The following is an 8,574-nucleotide window of genomic DNA, read 5'->3' as shown; positions in this document are numbered from 1 at the left end:
TTCAACTTATAGACTGATTGAGGGATCCTGACCTCCCAAAGAAGGCAGAGAGGTACTTGTTGTGTCTTCTACTTCTATCCCCCCATATATGCTGTCAGTTTCACGCTTTGGAAACTGGGATAAACTCAAGCTCCATAAGCCTAATGACTCTGAAGACTACAATGAAAGAAACGATATCGTACATGCGTCTATTTTCATGGATAATCCCAACCCTTTAATATTCTGTTTAAACACACGCATTAAGTTTGACAATCTAAGCCATACCTTTTTGGGATGGTAGGTCGCATATTAATGAGAAAAAAAAGGTTTTTGTTTTGTTTGTTTTGTTTTTTTTTTTGTTTTTTTTTTCCTTCCAACATGTTCAAGTATCTGTTTTGTCAATAATTTCTCATATTAAATTTCAACCCAATTTTTACAGATTTGTATGAAAACTTCCGCTCACACTCACTGCCTGTTTCCCTCTTATTGTCCCCTGATTAAACCTATAAATAGACACTTGTAAGATATAATAATATTATGATGAATATGATAAAAATGATCTCATGTGATATCCCGTGTTGCACGTTATTTACATTTGCCGGTAGTTTTACGTTTTGTAAACTAAAGGGAAATAACCGTTTATTTGAAATTAACTCAGCAATCACAGTTTCCAATACGAGTTATTCCCCATTTAATTATGGATACAGCTATCGTCATCTTATTCATTATTATTATTATTATTATTATTATTATTATTATTATTATTATTATTATTATTATTATTATTATCATTATTATTATTATTATTATTATTATTATTATTAATTATTATTATTATTATTATATTATTATCATCATCATTATCATTCCCTTTATACTCGACATCATCATCATTATTATTATTATTGTTGTTATTATTATTATTATTATTATTATTATTATTATTATTATTATTATTATTATTATTATTATTATTATTATTATTATTATTATTATTATTATTATATATCATCATCATTATTACAAATAAGGTCATCACCAGTGTACACACAATATGTTTACAATCACGCAATAGCCATTCATTGAAATCCCACCATTTCATGCGACAAACAGTATTTACATGTTTATTGACGTCATTAACGTATTGTTTTTTCAATTCAATGTCCTATATAACATTCAAAGACTGGCCTCTATGCAGTAAAAGCTGGGTGGGGTTCCTGACCTGGGCAGGGAGGTACTTACTGTGTCTTCTATCGTCCTCCATCTGTTTTTCAATTGCTTTTCTTTGGCTTGGATTGAGATTACTTAGTTTTGTCCTGATCCTGGTCGGAAGTCCTTGGCTGGGAGGGAAACAGTCGAATGTATAATTAATAGATTTGGGAGATATTTTTTCCTTGTATATCATCTCTCTTATGTAAGTATGTTATTATTATTATTATTATTATTATTATTATTATTATTATTATTATTATTATTATTATTATTATTATTATTATTATTATTATTATTATTATTATTATTATTATGTTTTGTTTTTAAGCATATGATGTATAAACATTTGAGTGTATTCCTCTTAGTGGGATCTTGTGCTGGTGTATGGGTGAGACTTTAAACTTTAAGGTAATCTCAAACTGAGTACACTGATAGTGTGATCTTGGAATCTACATCCGTTCCCTATGTGAACTAATTCTCCTTTGTCTTACTTTTTCCTCAAGTTCTTTTAATTGTAAATCTAGAATGTTTTACTATCCAATTTCCTTCTTTTTTACTGACGCTGATATGATCTTACTGTGTTTGCAAGTGCCGTAAAACACTTAAAAACATATATGCAGTAAAAGTCAATTTTTAGCAATTTCTGTAGCAACATTCAACCTTTTACATGCATTGCTATAAATGATGATGTTTTGAATCTTGAAGACAAAATATGCAGTCTAAAAATAGAATAGGAGCTTCGATTTACTTTGAGAAGACAAACAATGTAGATGGCTGTGGTATTCCATTTGTCAACATAACTAAACACGACAAGAGTTTTCAAGTGATGTTATAAATAGTTCGAGGATGACGTCACTCAGGTCTTTGATATTGTTTTTTGCAATCCGCGTTTATGTGTAATGCTTACTGAACTGTATTAACCTGACTATAAACGTTCATAGATACACAGTTTTGTGTATTGGTCCGTTATACTTCCGGGTGTTAAGCTTCTTAGCCAAGCGCATACTATCTATAGTTATACTGACGTAGTCTGGAAAAATATATTGAAACATTTGGTCAAAAAACTCGTCCTTCAAAAATTTTTCGATTTAAATGTCTCTCATCTTGGCAAAAACTCTCAAACCTGTTACTTCGGTGAAGTCCCAGGTTTGAGAGTTTTTGCCAAGTTGAGTCTTTTAAATCGATCGGTATTTGAAGGACGAGTTTTCTGGCCAAATTTTTAAATAATATATGTTTTTTTCAGAGTAAGGGAGTATAGTTATGACTAGAAATGAAGGGAGTAGAAAAGGGCCAGAAGACAATAGAGAATAAAAACTTTGCGTCGATGGGGCTTGATGAGATTCTTGTACTTTTATACTTTTTACGCCCTTGGCATTTAGACGTTCTACTTATCAACGTTAATTTTTTCTATACAATTTACTTTAAGATATATGTGTCTCATTGCCTCAAAACGGTATTAAGTTAGGATGAATCATACCCGGAGAAGTTGATTTAGGAATAAAATGATCAGGAAAAAAAAGTCCCCTTTATTCATCCCCAAAGGGAAGTTTGTCTTCAGGGTCTATTCCAATGGAAGACTGGAATAACCCAAGCGTCAGCCGCAGCGCAGCGCCGCAAAGTGAGCTAGGGCGGGGTGACTTACTCAAAGCCACACAACGAGGTGGGTAGTCGAACTCGGTACCTTTTGGTTACAAAACAGAGACCGTACCGCTGAGCCCACCAAGAACTACGAACTTGCAGTTTTTCGTGTAATTTTAAAAATTGTATTCATTCTTCATCATAACGATGAGAACCTAACTCAAAGTTCCATAATTGTGGCTATCTGGGTGGGGTTCCTGACCTCCCATAGTGGCCAGGGAGATCACTTACTGTGTCTTCTATCCCCCTATATCTGTTTTCCAACATGCTGTCTGTATTTGTCTTGGAATGAGATTACTTGATTTTGTCCATGCCCTGGCCGGATACCTCAGCTGGGAGGGAAACAGTCAAATGTATTGTTAGAGTTTTGGGAGATGATCGTTTTTGTCTTGTAAATCATCTCTCTGTTATGAAATGTATTGTTTTTTTTACATATTATATATGATTTGTCAACATTTGAGTGTATCGTTCTTAGTGGGAGCCTGTGCTTGTGTGTGGATGAGACTTTTAGGTGATCTCAAACTAACTACATTGATAGTGTGCTCTTGGAATCTACATCTGTTTCCTATTTGAACCAATTCCCCTTTGTCTTACCTTTTCTTTAGTGCTCTAATTGTAATTCCAGAACTTTTTACTATCCCATTTTCTACCTTTTCACTGGCGCTGATATAACCTTAATGTATTGCAAGCGCCGTAAAACCCTTAAAACCTCTTAGTTGGGACCTGTGCATGTGGCTGGATGAAACTTTTAAGTACTTTGATAGTGTGCTATTGGAATCTATATATGTTTTCCCCATTTGAACAAATTCTCCACCTTCCATAGTGGGCTGGGAGGTACATACTGTGTCTTCTATCCCCTTATATCTATTTTCCAACATGCTTTCTGTCTTTGTCTTGGAATGAGATTACTTGGTTTTGTCCTGGCCCTGTTCGGAGTCCTGGCTGGGAGGGAAACAGTCGAATGCATAGTTATTGTTTTGGGATGATATTTTTTTTCCTTGTAAATCATCTCTCTGTTATGTATCATTATATTTAATGTATAATGTAAGCATTTGAGTGTTTTCCTCTTTGTTGGATTTTGTGCTTGTGTCCGGATGAGACTTATAGGTGATCTCAAACTAAGTACATTGGTGGTATGCTCTTGGATTCTACATCTGATCCCTATTTGTTCCTAATTCCCCTTTTGTCTTACTTTTTCTTGGGTGCTTTAATTGTAATTCCAGAACTTTTTACTATCCCATTTTCTTCCTTTTTACTGGCGCTGATATAACCTAAATGTGTTGCAAGCGCCGTAAAACCCTTAAAAACATAAAAACAAAACAACAAATTCTCCGTTGTCTTACCTTGTCTTGGCTGCTTTCATTGTACTTCTAGAACATTTTACTGGCGCTGATATGACCTTAAAACCCTTAAAAACAATTATGGCTTTAAATAGATTCAATTTCCAGCATCTAATTCACCCTGAGATAGTACCCCTTTGAAATGGTTGGTAACCTATGTACCTGTTCTGCATGTTATAATGTCTTAAATATATACTTCATATGATATAAACTGTTACAACTAGGCAATGTAATATTACTATTATAATTATTATGCAATGTATAAAATGTATTTATATAATTTGTGTTTTCATTTCCTGATGGATGATCTTTTAATTCTAATTTACTCATTGATTTGTTTACACATTATTATTACACACTGTGTCAGCTTTGATCATGTGTTACTATTGCCTTAAGACTAGTGCGGGGCGGTCCTTGGCAAGCTTAAGGACCACGGTCCTACGGTCCTTGGGAAATGAAGACCGCAAGGACCGGTCCTAGGACCGGTCCTTTTCGACATTGAACATTCCTGAGAGACTGTTGGAAATTCGAACCGGTTTGACCTTTGAGACCGTGGGATCGTTCATTCTTGAACCGTTAAAGACCGCTACACGATGAAAACCGTGGTCTACAGGAGTAAAACACACGGAGTAGTCACACTCATTTCAAATTGTAACCTAATTAGAGAAGAGGGGTGATGCCTTCTTTATTTGCTCACCGTACTTCATTGTTACTTCGATAATTTAATAAAATTTGAAATTTATCCCCATTAACGGAGATAATGGCATCGCCCAAGGCGTTGATCGAGTTGTTCGTGGCGTTGATACACACACGCAACTCCTACCCCCCCCCCCCCCCCCCCCCCCCCCCACACATACACATTAGAGGGCAGCGAGCATTGAAGAGTAAGAGAGAGACGTGAAGTTATAATAAGAGGGGGTGGATGAGGTAATAATGATGGTGACTTTTCGCCAGATCTAACAAACTCAGCTACCCATTCATTGCTGAGTAGACAGGGATTCAGAAAAAACTCGACTGCACCCGGGATCGATCTCTGGCCCTTTGCGTATAAAGAGAGTGCTCTATCAACTGAGCTATCGGGGTCCCCAAATATTCTATTGGACTTTTTTAAAATTCAGACGTTATAACTGGGTTTTTTGGAAGGAAGAAACTAATGAAACTCATATTATTTGATTAGTAAAAACACCAAACGAAATTTTAATATTATTGTATTATTTTAAATGACAACACTGCGATAGAAAGGAGTGGTGACAAGAGATGGACAAAAGAAAACAAAAATCGGATTTGCTACTTGCTAGGTTCGACACACACACACACACACACACACACACGCACAAACACACACATCTTTAGTAGTCACATACATTTCAAACAATAACCCATTAGAGAAGAGGGGTCATGCCTTCACCATAGATCATTGTCATTGCGATCATTATGGTGTAGTAAATTTTGAAATTTACCCCGTATAATGGAATCGTCCAAGGTGTGCGCCTCCTGTTCCCCCCATCTCACACACGAAAGGGCGGTGGAGTGGAGGTTGGTGGTCGTCTGCCTGTATGGTCGTCTGTGTCGTATAGTGTATGGCAAAGTGGGATGGGTGGTGATTGGTGGAAGATAGGCAACCGAAGCAACGAATCGCTGGGGAAGTAGTAGGCTATGGCGCGAGACCGTAGGACCGTGGTCCTTAAGCTTGCCAAGGACCGCCCCGCACTAGTTGAAAGGTGATAAGAAGTGAGGACCGCCGCCGGTCTTCCCCTATGAGACCGGACTTCGGTTCACAGCTAAAAGACCGTGGGACCGCCGGTCCAGACCGGTCTTCAGCGCGGCACTACTTAAGACCCCCCCCCCCCCCCCCCCCCACTTTACACAGTAAAAAGTTACTTTTCAAACATGGGTTTTTACGTGTAAGTATCACCGGATAACACAGATGATTTCCAAATATCTAAACTTTTAAATCCTTTTCATCTAATATTCAAACGGAAGGATTTTTTTTCTTTAAAATACTGCAATGAGTTTTATTCTTTCTAAAATACAAGTGTAAATTTAGTTTATTATCATAATAATCCAACTATAAGTTAAGACGCGTTGCATGGTTATATCCTGACGTGTACATATATGCAGTTCTGACATCTAAACTCACTTATGGGCCTAGTTTAACATTTGTTGTAATCGACAATATTTTTGAAATTTCCATTATAACAACAATGAGCCCATAAGGAATTGCGTTGTCAGACCTGCAAATAGGTCGTAAATAACAAATGTGAAATTGAATGTAAGCTTCAATTTAATAAATGAAAACAGATAATGTGGACGTTTCGGGTAGCCGCTTTATCAAGAAAACAGGATGAATAAAAGAAACACTACATACGAATGGGATAATAATCTCATTCGTCTGTAGTTTTTCTCATGTGTAATACTTGAAATAGAAGGAACTAAACTGACGTCAGTCGGCTCTTAGTTATTGTTTTTAAACAGCCATTTAGGTGATTTCTCTTCACTACATTTAATCCTCAATCGCACTATAAATGTTTAAGGTTACTCACAGTTGTGTGTGTGAGTTGGTAAATTATATCCGGCTGGCGGGTGTTGTGAGTATTTTACCAAAATGCATAGCATCAATAATCGTAGTATGGACTACAAATGACCCGTCTTCTTCCCGCAAAAAGAAAAGAACAAATATCCACTCCCTCGCCCCCCACTCCCCCAAAATAAAAAATAAAAATATAATTAATCAGATACCCCCACACGTCACATCCGTTTTGTTCCCGCCTTTATGTTTGCTCAGGATACAGTACAGTAGGGCAGAGCATGTGTGACGTCACACCTTCGGTTCCAAGCTCCTTGGAAGTGTGGATGTAGCCAGTCCTTTCGGGGACTAATAATGAATACTAATAATGAATAGGTCACACGATGGCATAACTATTTTAGTAGCAGGAGGTATAGGCAGATTCTTAGGATTACGGCTCGGGGCGTAAAAGATTGAGGATGGGTCTTTTTTTTAATACTAACATTTATTTAGGCTATAAAATAAGATGCCATCAATCTGAAACTAGAACAACAATTACACAAGGTCCTCCCATCCAGTCCTCCGGAAGAGTGGTTTTACACTTCCAATGAGATTGGAACCAGTTTTGACATCACACTTTCGCTCCCTATTTACAATCTACGTTATTATTATTATGATTATTATTATATTTTATTTTATTATTATTTTTATTTTATATATATAATTTTATATTATATTATTATTATTAATTATTATGATTATTATTATTATGATTTTACGATTTTGATCATACTTAGTTGCCTTGATTTGTATAATACAATAATTTGACACACGCCGTGTCACGTGACTTGTTTGATTGAATGAAAAATATGGATTGATTTTCTCGTTACATTTTGATTGATTCCAATGGTTTATTGATTGATTGATAGATTGACGTGTTATATCTGATTGACTGATTGATTGATAGATTGATTGCATGATTGAATGATTGACAATTTCGATTTGATAACCACATTATTTTGATTGGATTGCTTTATTGATGAATGGATTATTAAACCTAAACTATTGTCTAAACCTTTTTGATTGGTTTCCAAGGTTATTTTATACCACTGCTTGGTGTGGTTCCTGACCTCCCATAGTCTGAGTGGGGTTCCTGACCTCCCCATAGTCTGGGTGGGGCTCCTGACCTCCCATGGTCTGGATGGGGCTCCTGACCTCCCATAGTCTGGATGGGGTTCCTGACCTTCCATAGTAGGCAGGGAGGCACTTACTGTGTCTTCTATCCCTCCCTGTTTCTGTTTTTCACCATGCTTACTGTCAATGTCTTGCAATGAGATTACTTTGGTTTTTTTGTCCAGGCCCTGGCCGGATACCCTAGCAAGGAGGGAAACAGTCAAATGTATAATTAGATTTTGGGAGATAATATTTTTTTGTCTTGTAAATCATCTCTTTTGTTATGCACTGAACTGTATTGTTTTGTTTACACATAAATGAGTTGTAAAAATTTGAGAGTATCCCTCTTAGTTGGGACCTTAATAAACATTCGATTTCAAGTCAATTTTCAGTCCCAGGAGTTTTGAACCAGCTTAGTAAGATTTTAAATAGTTTGCCAAAGAGAAAAATAAACACTACAGCGATGTCTTTTTGATCAAATACGCTTTTCGTGGACCAACCTGTCAGAATACATAGTGTTTAAGCCTTGGTAAATAATGCCAAATGTATAAAATTGTGATGTAAAGAATTTCAAATGTGTATAAAAATCGAACGATTAGGTTGCAAACCTTTAAAAACCTTTCAGTAATAGAATTTACAAGTAATTTAACGGGCACATACTTCAAATCATCAATTCATTCAGTAATTTACTCTCTGACACATAATATAAAATTACATTAATTTGTC

At 36.0% G+C, this 8,574-nt stretch overlaps 1 protein-coding gene across 2 annotated transcripts in view; it reads right to left on the bottom strand.

Moving 5' to 3' along the window:
• Positions 1-8,314: 8,314 nt before the first annotated feature.
• Positions 8,315-8,574, bottom strand: part of LOC144959037 (sodium- and chloride-dependent glycine transporter 1-like) — a 33,165-nt gene continuing 32,905 nt past the window's right edge. For both annotated transcript variants that reach the window (XM_078891373.1, XM_078891374.1), the window contains exon 15: positions 8,315-8,574. This exon is cut by the window's right edge and continues 979 nt beyond it. The gene's annotated coding sequence lies outside the window, so the exon portion shown is untranslated.

The sequence above is a fragment of the Berghia stephanieae genome, chromosome 13, assembly GCF_034508935.2.
Source record: "Berghia stephanieae isolate SIO BIC M18660-M18661 chromosome 13, UCSD_Bste_1.3, whole genome shotgun sequence".
NCBI lineage: Eukaryota > Metazoa > Mollusca > Gastropoda > Nudibranchia > Aeolidiidae > Berghia > Berghia stephanieae.
This window is presented reverse-complemented; position numbering and strand designations above follow the sequence as displayed.